Source organism: Chlorocebus sabaeus, chromosome 14, assembly GCF_047675955.1.
Source record: "Chlorocebus sabaeus isolate Y175 chromosome 14, mChlSab1.0.hap1, whole genome shotgun sequence".
Taxonomy (NCBI): Eukaryota; Metazoa; Chordata; class Mammalia; order Primates; family Cercopithecidae; genus Chlorocebus; species Chlorocebus sabaeus.
Genome location: NC_132917.1, coordinates 98,346,961 through 98,359,013, shown reverse-complemented (window position 1 = coordinate 98,359,013; position 12,053 = coordinate 98,346,961). Strand labels below are relative to the sequence as shown.

The 12,053-nt window shown below is 49.1% G+C and overlaps 1 non-coding gene across 1 annotated transcript; it reads left to right on the top strand.

Moving 5' to 3' along the window:
- Positions 1–10,998: 10,998 nt before the first annotated feature.
- LOC119626093 (small nucleolar RNA U13) lies at positions 10,999–11,101 on the top strand. Its single transcript, XR_005242282.1, has one exon. It is a non-coding gene; the product is annotated as a small nucleolar RNA U13 (small nucleolar RNA).
- The last annotated feature ends 952 nt before the right edge of the window (positions 11,102–12,053 follow it).

Here is a 12,053-nt window from a genome sequence, read left to right as displayed (position 1 = left end):
CCCGCTAGGACACCCACCAAAGCCAGAAAAGAGGCTACTCCCCCTTACGGAATTAACTGACAAAAAGGCAGGGACCATTCAAGTTCACATTCTTTTCTCAATGTCAGACTTAGCCCAAAGACTAAGCAGTTACCAGTTGATGTTATGCATTGCAGGGGACAGCAAACAGGGAACTCTACAACAATTAAAAAAAAAAAAAAAAAAAAAAAAGATTAATTTAGCAAATGCAACTGCTAAACAGGCTGCATCCCTTCCATTTGTAGTAGGGCTCCCATCCCAGAAACTACGGCTCCTGAGCTAGTTAGTGCCTGCAGACACACAAACTGAAAGGGAGTGGGCAACCCAACAGAGATATTCATAAGACCCTAATGATGGTGGTGGACCCGAAATTCAAAATTTTTAATTTTATTTTTTAATTTATTTATTTTTTTTGAGACGGAGTCTCACTCTGTCGCCCAGGCTGGAGTGCAGTGGCATGATCGCCACTCACTGCAAGCTCTGCCTCCCAGCTTCACGCCATTCTCCTGCCTCAGCCTCCCAAGTAGCTGGGACTACAGGTGCCCACCACCGCACCCAGCTAATTTTTGTATTTTTAGTAGAGACGGGGTTTCACCATGTTAGCCAGGATGGTCTCGATCTCCTGACCTCATGATCCACCCGTCTCGGCCTCCCAAAGTGCTGGGATTACAGGCTTGAGCCACCGCACCCGGCTCAAAATTTTTAATACCTCAATGTCATCAACGCAAATCAATCAAAGGGGGTTACACCTAGGAAGGGGCACTCTAACGCTTTGGTCACATGAGCCCTTAAGGGAATAGGCTTAGCTACTACCGCAAAAGCAGACACTAGAGTGAGACCACTTTACTCTATCCATAACCCAGAAGGCAAAATAAGGCCGCTTCCATTACTGATGCCAGTACAGAGGAGAGGAAGGTACCCAGGACAAGACTGGCAGTTACACTTTCCCTAAGTTCCACTGGTACAAAGATTTAAGCACTTACTAGTCTTTATAGATACTTTCATGGGATGGACTGAAACCTACTCCCTCAAAACACAGAAAAGGCACAAGTGCCTCTTAAAAGAAATCTTTCCCCGATTTGGGTTACCTAAGTCACTCCAAAGCAACAATGGCTCCTCCTTTGTAGGAGTAAGTGATCATTTACATGCTTCCTGGAGACCTCCGTCCTCGAGAGAGCTAGAAAAAGCTAATCATAAAGAAGACTCTGGTGAAGCTCTGGCAAGAGACTTCTGAGTTCTTATTAAAGTGATTGCCTCTAGCGTTCCTCCAAGTAAGAGCGGCTCCCAAGACCAATCTCCAACCCAGCCCCTTTGAAATATAATATTGTCCTTTTGAGTCTTCACAGAGATGCCTTGTAAAGGCATTAGGAAAATAGACCAGTGTAGATCATGCCTCTGAGGCAGGTCAAATTCTTCTGGGGACTCATTTTATTAGTCAGTCTGCTCCAGATATTAAGAGAAAGTTACAAAAACTGGCTGTAAGTCCCCAGGCACCAATGAAAGAGCTACTTAATGTAGGCTTCCAGGTCTTCTATAACGAGACAGAGTAGAAGAGGCTAAAAAGTGAAAGAGGGAAGAGGCAAGAGACATATGCTAGGCCTCTGATTATTGGCCCTCCCTATCAGAGAGAACAAGCCACCGTGTCCAGACCAAGCCCCAATCTGGGGACACCTGCTACACTTAAAACCAGGACACTGGCCCCAAAACTGCCAGGCCAAGGAGCAAAATGCCCAAATGTCCACTCCACCTAGACCATATCCACAGTGCAGAGATGCCAGTCACCGGAAGCGGGACTGTCCCCAACTCCAGAGGGAGAGAGGAGCCTCCAGTTCCCTGATGGCCCTGACTAAAGACCGAGAAGCCCCAAGGCTAACACCGGCTGTCATTCAGTCCCTGTTACCACAGAGGAACCCAGTGACCCTGGACGTGGCAGGTGTAGCTAATTTTCTATTACATACAGGGACCAGCCTGTCAGTCCTTACCTTTTGCCCTTGACCCTAGTAGGCCAAACACTGCACTGCCACAGGAATTGATTAAAAACCGGGACCAGATACTTCACCCAACCTTTTTTTTTTTTTTTTTGGAGTCTTGTTCTGTCTTTTGTAGAGATGGGGTTTCACCAGGTTGCCCAGGCTGGTCTCAAACTCTTGGACTCAAGGGATCTGCCTTTCTTAGCCTCTGAAAGTGCTGGGATTACATGTGTGAGCCCCTATGCCCAGCCTAGAGGACAGTTTCTTTTTTTTTTTTTTTTTTTGAGATGGAGTCTTGTTCTGTCACCCAGGCTGGAGTGCAGTGGCACGATCTCTGCTCATCTGCTCACTGCAAACTCCACCTCCTGGGTTCACACCATTCTCCTGCCTCAGCCTCCTGAGTAGCTGGGACTACAGGTGCCGCCACCACACCTGGCTAATTTTTTGTATTTTTAGCAGGGTTTCATCATGTTGGCCAGGATGGTCTCGATTTTCTGACCTCGTGATCCTCCTGCCTTGGCCTCCTAAAGTGCTTGGATTACAGGTGTGAGCCACCGCGCCCAGCCACCCAATCTTTAATTTGCAGACTCGAGGACTTGAATGCCTAACTCCCTTGTTGGGGCAAAACTTCCTACCCCCGTCGGGGGCTTCCTTAAAACCAATGAAACCAACTGAATCCCTTCTCATAGGCGCACTCTCAGTAGCCCAGCTGACCAGCATAACACACCACAGTCCAGAGAATCCAGGACATTGCCAGCTGGGTGCATCTCTCTAGGATAAAAACTGTTTCCCTTACGTTTCCACAGGACTCTTCATCAACAACTAAAGATCAAAAATTTGTAAGCCTATAGAAGACCTAACATTCATTTTCAAGAAAAGACACCAACACCCCAAATAAAGAGATTAATATTACTTTAGATAGTCCCATCTCAGGTCTCCTATTTGTAGGAGCTCTTTTTGTTCTTCTGCTTGCTGAATAATGACGTGATGCTTCACTCTACTACCTTTCATGCAATCTAAAATAGTCATCTTATTACTACTAACCTTTGGTCCTTGCTTTTTAAGCTCCATGTAAAGTCTGTGTCTTCTAGGTTACAATTCCACGTCAGAGTGATAGTTATGCAAGGATTTCAACTTATCCCAGTGAAGGGTATGACCCCTATCACTTTAAATCAGGCAGGAAGAGACTTTTGCGGGCCCTGGTCCTGTCTCAGCATGAAGCAGCTCCAGAAAAAATGACCCAGCCCTCCACAATTCATAAGAACATGGACCCAAAGTCTCCGAGGGGGAAAATGAGGTCGGTTAGATAGCGTGGTCACAGCCTCCTTTAAAGGGGAATGAACTTGCCAGATTGATGGAGAGAACAAACCGCCCACTGGCGCATGAACTACATCCGGCTCCTGGTCAGAACATCCTGCGGCAAAGAGGATGAACAGTAGAAGGGAAAATCCCCAAATTCACACAAGTACAGAAACCTATGATTAGAGTGTCCTTGGAATGACCTATGCTCATTTTAATGCGAAAAAAACACACCCCTGGGTTAAGAATTAAAATGCTAACGAGACATATGGCGTGGTGTACTAGCATGCACACGCACATCCGGGAGCTCCCGCAACATGCTTAACAGTAATGCCCATTTCTGCTCCTTTAAGAATAATTGTGTAGGCCGGGTGCGGTGGCTCAAGCCTGTAATCCCAGCACTTTGGGAGGCCGAGACGGGCGGATCACGAGGTCAGGAGATCGAGACCATCCTGGCTAACCCGGTGAAACCCCGTCTCTACTAAAAAAATACAAAAAACTAGCCGGGCGAGGTGGCGGGCGCCTGTAGTCCCAGCTACTCGGGAGGCTGAGGCAGGAGAATGGCATGAACCCGGGAGGCGGAGCTTGCAGTGAGCCGAGATCCGGCCACTGCACTCCAGCCTGGGCGACAGAGCGAGACTCCGTCTCAAAAAAAAAAAAAAAAAAAAAAAAAAAAAAAAAGAGCAGAATTGTGTAAATCTTCCATCAAGGGAAGCTCCTCAATGCCAGACAGAGCTATCTCAACGTACGTGTTTGTGTGTGTGTGTTAGAGATGGGGGTTTGCTCTTTGGCTAGGCTGGAATGCAGTGACACGATCTAGGCTCACCGCAACCTCTGCCTACACCTCCCAGGCTCAAGTAATCCTCTCACCTCAGCCTCCCAAGTAGTTGGGGCTGCAGGTAACCACCACCACGCCCGGCTTTTTTTTTTTTTTTTTTTCTTTTTTTTGAGACCGAGTCTTGCTCTGTCGCCCAGGCTGGAGTGCAGCGGTGCGATCTCGGCTCATGGCAACCTCCACCTCCCTGGTTCAAGCAATTCCCCTGCCTCAGCCTCTGGAGCAGCTGGGATTACAGGCGCACGCCAACCACCACGCCCGGCTCATTTTTTTGTAATTTTAGTAGAGATGGGGCTTCACCACGTTGGCCAGACTGGTCTGGAACTCCCGACCTCAGGCAATCCGCCCTCCTCGGCCACCGAAAGTGCTGGGATTACTCGCGTGAGCCACTGCGCCCGGCCCACGCCAGGCTAATTTTTGTATTTTTGTATTTTTAGTAGAGACGGGGTCTCGCCATGTCGCCCAGGCAGGTCTCTCACACCTGGGCTCAAGCAATTGTCCCCTCTCAGCCTCCTAAAGTGCTGGGATTATAGGCATGAGGCACCGTGCTAGGCCACTGTCTCACCATCTTGGTAAAAGGAAGCTACAAGCGCGCGTGTCCCGGGCCGGCCTGGGTGCAGGAGCTTCCGCCAGCCAGCTCCGCGCACGTGGATGCGCACGTGAAGGGCGGGCAGGAAGAGGGTGCCACGTGAGGGCTAACAGGAAGAGGGTGCCACGTGCAGGGCTAACAGGAAGAGGGTGCCACGTGAGGGCTAACAGGAAGAGGGTGCCACGTGCAGGGCTAACAGGAAGAGGGTGTGCATGTGAGGGCTAACAGGAAAAGGGTGCCACGTGCAGGGCTAACAGGAAGAGGGTGCCACGTGAAGGCTAACAGGAAGAGGGTGCCACGTGCAGGGCGGGCAGGAAGAGGGTGCCAAGTGCAGAGCGGGCAGGAAGAGGGTGCCACGTGCAGGGCGGGCAGGAAGAGGGTGCCACGTGCAGGGCTAACAGGAAGAGGGTGCCACGTGCAGGACTAACAGGCAGAGGGTGCGCACGTGGCCGCCGAGCTCCCCTGCTGGCGGCGGCTGGAGGCGGTGGCGGCCGTGCGCGGGCCCCCTGGGTTGCAGCCGGAACTCAATCCCCAGAACCGGATCTTCAGCAACGTTGGCGGCCCTGGAGTTACGAACGCAGCTCGTGGGGTCCTCCCACCGCGCCGCCTAGGGAGCCTGCTCCTGCTTTCTTTCCCGGCTAGCCGACCCCGTCCTCCCAGGCCGTGCGAATTCCCGCCACCCTCCCTCGCCCCCGGCCCGGGAGCCCTGCCCTTCCCGCCCTCCGTGGCCAAGGCTGCCAGGTGCGGGCCTTGCTCCACAACTCAGGAGGCAGGATCGGGGGCTCCATTTTACAGGTGAGGAAACTGAGGCCGAGGAACCGCAGGGGCCCGTGGTGGGCGCTCGGAGAGCCCTCGACTTCCCTGGGACTCCCGGCTGGTCCAGGCCCTGCGGGTCGGTCCCACCGCGTCCGCCGGGCTGCTCTAGCTTTTCGGGTTCCTGTGATCCCGCGTGGTTCGGGCTCCACGTGAGCCGGGCCCTCCTCTCCACAGGCCACTGCGCGGCCGGCCTGGGTGGGGTGGAACTTTCCTTCCATTGATTTGAGAACTGGTGTGTGCTTTGGTTGATGTGGTATGTTTTGTTTTGATTTTTAATGTTCCCCAGAGTGCAAAGGGCAGCTGGTGTTTTCTTTCCAGAAAGGCTTTCTGTTCCTGGCCCCTGCCCAGTTTGATGGATGTGGAGTTTATGATGCTGGAGACCGTCTTACTTTTTTTTTTGTGGGTAGAACTCATCTCCTTTCATCTTTCGAATTGTGAGCTCAGTCCTTGCTGACCAGAGCCGCTGCCCTCGCCAGCATTCCCAGCCTATTAAATATTTGTTTAAAAGGATGGATTTAAAACTTGATGTTAGGAATAAGGCATCTTGAAAAAGCAACATTCGCAAAAACACCACCATTGTCGTAGTCTGAATTCATGTTGGCTCTTTTGACATCAGAGCCCAAAGCACTTGGGATTCCGTAATTATTTGGCCTCATGGCTACACTTTAAAACAAATTATTTTATTTTTCTTTTAGTCAGGAAAGTAAAAGAGCAAAAAAAAAAAAAAAAAAACATGTTGAAATCTTACTGCGAGGCCATGAGGGAGGCGGGAGGGCGGCTGAACGCTAAAGGCTGGGGCTGGGGTTTGCAGGATTTGGGGAGACAGGAGTCCAGGCGGAGGGATGTGCTGGACAGAGGGGTCGCCATCTATGGGCTGCATTGTAGAGTGAACATGGCCAAGGCAAGGAGTTGAGCAACAAGATATGTTTAAGTCCTGAACCTGGAAAGAATGTGAGATGGAGGAGGAACAGGTCCTGGCTGGCGGGTGCTGGGCCCCAGGAGGGAAAGAGAGAACAAAGTAAAGTTCAGATGCTAACGGTATCTCCTGTTTGACTGGATGGCCTTCACATCCCCTCCCACGCTGTCAGGACACGTCCTGTAGGCACTGGAGCAGGTCACACCAACCAGAATGATGGGTTTCCATCCATTCCGGGATGCATTTTTGTTCGCATTTTAACAGCTCTGAAGTTGGGCTGGGTCCCACAGTTTGTGCCTTTTTTTGTGTCATGGTTCATCACTTGGCAACTTTTTGTCAGTCTTAGTGGCACAGAAAGTCACAGTGCCTTAAACCCAGCAGCATCTTAGCGGTGATGAAGGAGTCAGCCATGGCCTGAGTCCAGTAACTGCAGGCAGGACCCAGAGTTGGAGACGCCTCAGCCTGCACCCTCGTGTTGTTGAGGTCTTGGTCTTTGAAAGTGCTTGTTTCAAGGCATGTGAGGCAGGGGATTGGCAAAAGCCTGAAACAACAGAGACACACGTGAAAACCGTGTTACTTTGTGGCTGGGAAAGAGAAGACACAGCCGGCAGCTGCTTCTCCCTTCCGGGTGAAATTGGAGTGCCGTGTAACCACTGGTAGGTAGCGCCTTGGAGTGAAAGGCGTTTTGCAGCAGCTAGAATCAGCTGCCCACTGAGAGGCAGCCCTGGCCCAAGAGCCTGGTGGGCAGCCAGCCAGTCTGAACACGCTGATTGGGCCAGTGAGCCCCAGGCTTTATCATCCCCTGGAGTGTTAGTGAGCCCTGGGTCTATCCCATGACAGAAACCTCCTGCTGCCAGTAAGCTCCTCTGAGGCAGAGCCGCATCTTCCTCATCCTTGAGGTCCCAGTGCTCAGCATACTGCCTGACACATAGGAGATGCTAAATTGGGGTTTGTTGAGCGGGAACTGTATTGAACAGGTGGGGCAAATTGTCTTCCTGGTGGCGGAGTGAAAGTTTTCATGTACCACTTCGGCCGCGCGCGGTGGCTCACACCTGTAATCCCAGCACTTTGGGAAGCCGAAGCGGGTGGATCAGGAGGTCAGGAGATGAAGACCAGCCTGGCCAACATGGTGAAACCCCATCGCTACTAAAAATACAAAAAATTAGCTGGGTGCGGTGGCACGTGCCTGTAATCCCAGCTTCTCAGGAGGCTTAGGCAGGAGAATCACTTGAACCCGGGAGGCAGAGGTTGCAGTGAACCAAGATCGTGCCTTTGCACTCTAGCCTGGACAATAAGTGAAACTGTCTTGGAAAAATAAAAGAATATTCATAGCAGATTTATTCATAATACCTTGAAATGAAGTAACCCAAATGCTCATCAACAGCAGAATGGATAAATAAGTAGTAGTTACTCATATGATGAAATATTATATAGTAATAAAAATGACTGAACTGCTACATAAACTACTATTACAGGCATATAGCATGCAACAACGTACATGTAGCAGTAGTTCACGTAGCATGTTGCATGCTACATGTGGATGAATTTCACAGGCATAATGTTGAACAAAATATATGCAAAAGTGTACAAAATTTATGATTTAGCTGGGCGCAATGGCTCACACCTGTAATGCCAGTACTTTGTTAGGCCAAGGCGAGCAGATCACCTGAGCCCGGGAGTTTGAGACCAGCATGGGCAACACAATGAAACTGTTTCTACAGAAAAATATAAAAATTAGCTGGGCATGGTGGCACATACCTGTAGTCCTAGTTATTCAGGAGGCTGAAGCAGGAGGATTTTTTGACCCCAGGAGGTTGAGGTTGCAGCGAGCTGTGATCACGCCACCCGAGTCTGGGCAACAGAGCGAGACTGTGTCTCAAAAAAATATATATATATCTGATTTTACGTATGTGAAGTTCAAGAGCAGGCAAAATAATTGATGGTGATAGAGGCAGAGTAGTGTTACATTTAAGGTTATTGACTGGAGGAGGTACTTCTAGAATGTAAGAAATAATATCTTGATCTGGGTCATGGTTACCATATGTATGTATATGCATATATATGTACACACAGACACACATACTAAATGTACATATATGTACATAAAAATCAATCATGCTGAACACTTAAGATTTGTGCATTTAGAGCCAGGCATGGTGGCTCATGGAATCCCAGCACTTTGGGAGGCTGGGGCAGGAGGATTGTTTGAGCCCAGGAGTTCAAGACCAATCTGGGCAAGGTAGCAAGAACCCTGTCTCCACAAAAATATTAGCCAGGCATGGTGGTGTGTGCCTGTAGTCCTGGCTACTCGGGAGGCTGAGGCAGGAGGATTGCTTCAGCTCATGAGTTGAAGGCGGCAGGGAGCTATGATGATAATAGTATACTCCAGTGTATGTGACAGAGACTGTATCTCTAAAATAAAATAAATTAGATTGGGTACAGTGGCTCACGCCTGTAATCCCAGCACTTTGGGAAGCCAAGGCAGGAGGATTGCTTAAGCCAGGAAGTTCAGGACCGTCCTGGGCAACATAGCAAGAACTCTTTGTCTCTACAAAAAAAAAAAAAAAAAAAGTAAAATTAGCTGGGCGTGGTGGTATAAACCTGTAGTCCTAGCTACTCAGGAGGCTGAGGCAGGAGGATTGTTGGGCCCAGGAGTTCAAGGTTGCAAAGAGCTGTGATCACGAAACTACGCTTCAGTCTACGTGACAGAGACAGACTCTGTCTCTAAAATAAATAAATAAATTAGGCCAGGTGCAGTGGCTCATGCCTGTAATCCTAGCACTTTGGGAGGCTGAGGCGGGTGGATTGCTTGAGTTCAGGAGTTGGAGACCAGCCTGGGTGATATGGTGAAACCCCATCTCTACAAAAAATACAACTGGGCATGGTGGTGCACACCTGTTGTCCCGGCTACTTGGGAGGCTGGGGTGGGAGGATGACTTGAGGCTGGGAGGCAGAAGTTGCAGAGCCAAGATTGCACCACTATACTCCAGCTTGGGTAACACAGCCAGACCCTGTCTCTAAAATAAAATAATAATAATTATATATATATATAAAATATGTACATATATTATATGAATATATATGTACCGTAAGTTATACGTCAGTAAAAAAGTGAAGAATGTATCTTGTGTGGATTATAGATCCAAATGTGAAATACAAAATAATAAAAATTCTCAAAGCTGGCATATGAGAATATGTACATGACTTTGGAATAAAGGAAGGTTTTTTTTCTTCTTTTTGAGACAGGGTCATACTCTGTCACCCAGGCTGGAGTGCAGTAGTGCAGTCCCAGCTCACTGCAGCCTTGGCCTCCTGGACTCAGGTGATCCTCCCACTCAGCCTCCCAAGTAGCTGATACTGCAGGTGTGCCACACCATGCCCAGCTAATTTTTTTTTTTTTTTTTTTTTTTTTTTGAGACTGAGTCTCGCTCCGTCACCCAGGCTGGAGTGCAGTGGCGCAGTCTCGCTCAGTGCAAGCTCCGCCTCCCGGGTTCACGCCATTCTCCTGCCTCAGCCTCCTGAGTAGCTGGGACTACAGGCACCCGCCACCATGCCCGGCTAATTTTTTATATTTTTTTAGTAGAGATGGGGTTTCACCGTGTTAGCCAGGACGGTCTTGATCTCCTGACCTTGTGATCTGCCTGTCTCGGCCTCCCAAAGTGCTGGGATTACAGGCGGGAGCCACTGAGCCCGGCCCATGCCCAGCTAATTTTTGTATTTTTTTTGTAGAGACGGGGCTTCACCATGTTGCCCAGGCTGGTCTCAAACTCTCGGACTCAAGGGGTCTGCCTTTCTCAGCCTCCGAAAGTGCTGGGATTATAGGTGTGAGCCCCTATGCCCAGCCTAGAGGACAATTTTTTTTTTTTTTTTTTTTTTGAGATGGAGTCTCGTTCTGTCACCCAAGCTGGAGTGCAGTGGCACGATCTCTGCTTGCTGCAAGCTCCGCCTCCCAGGTTCATGCCATTCTGCTGCCTCAGCCTCCTGAGTAGCTGGGACTACAGGTACCTGCCACCACGCCTGGCTAATTTTTTTGTATTTTTAATAAAGACGGGGTTTCACTGTGTTAGCTAGCATGGTCTCGATCTCCTGACCTCGTGATCTGCCCACCGCGGCCTCCCAAAAAGGACGGTTTCTTTTTTTTTTTTTTTTTTTTTGAGACGGAGTTTTGCTCTTTAGCCCGGGCTGGAGTGCAGTGGCCGGAGCTCAGCTCACTGCAAGCTCCGCCTCCCGGGTTTATGCCATTCTCCTGCCTCAGCCTCCGGAGTAGCTGGGACTACAGGCGCCCGCCACCTCGCCCGGCTAGTTTTTTGTATTTTTAGTAGAGACGGGGTTTCACCGTGTTAGCCAGGATGGTCTCGATCTCCTGACCTCGTGATCCGCCCGTCTCGGCCTCCCAAAGTGCTGGGATTACAGGCTTGAGCCACCGCGCCCGGCCAGGACGGTTTCTTAAACAGGATACAGAAAGCACCAACCATAGAAGAAAATGTTGATAAATTGGCTACATTAAAGTTAAGGACTTTTCTTTGTCAAAATATACCATTAATAGAGTGAAATGATCCTTTGTGGTTCATAAGCGTCATGACTGAGTGTTCACATGCTTGTGTGAGATATGCCACCCTGAGACCTTATTACGAAGTCAATGTATTACCCATCTGAGATTACCAAAAAAAAGAGAGTGGGTTGGGCACGGTGGCTCATGCCTGTAATCCTAACACTTTGGGAGGGCAAGGTGCGTGGATCCCTTGAGGCCAGGAGTTCGAGACTAGCCCAGACAACGTGGTGAAACCCCATCTCCACTAAAAATACAAAAATTAGCCAGGCATGGTGGTGGGCGCCTGTAATCCCAGCTACTTGGGAAGCTGAGGCAGGAGAATCGCTTGGACCTGGGAAGTTGCAGTGAGCTGAGATCGCACCACTGCACTCCCACCTGGATGACAGAGTGAGACTCCGTCTCAAAGAAAAAAAAAAAAAAGAATGAAAGAGAAGCCATTTAGTGGAATAAAATATTTGCAGCACATAAAACTGATCGAGGGTTCATTTGAAGACTGTGTAAAAAATACTTCACACATCTAAAATGGGCAATAGACTTGAATGGGCACTTTATAAAAGAAGATGTGTGTATATGCCCACAAAAATTAAAAATGTAAAAATTGAAAAAAAAAGATATCTAGATCAGGACACCATGTGAAAAGGTGCTCAACCTCATTAGATCCAGGGAAACCCAAATTAAAAAATGCAAGGAGGCTGGCTTGGTTGCTCATGCTTGTAGTACAGCATGTTGGGAGGCCAAGGTGGGAGGATCACTTGAGCCCAGAAGTTTGAGACCAACCTGGGCAACATAGAAAGACCCCACCTCTACAAAAAATAAAAAAATTGGCTGGACATTATGGCATGAATCTGTAGCTGTAGCTACACAAGAGGCTAAGTTAAGGCAGGAGGATTGCTTGAGGCCAAGAGTTCTAGGCTGCAGTGCACTGTGATCACACCACTGCACTCCGGCCTGGGTGACAGAGCAAGACCGCATCTCCAAAAAAACTTTTTAAAATTAAATTTTAAAATCCATAAGGAGACCGGACACAGTGACTCACGCCTGTAATCCCAACACTTTGG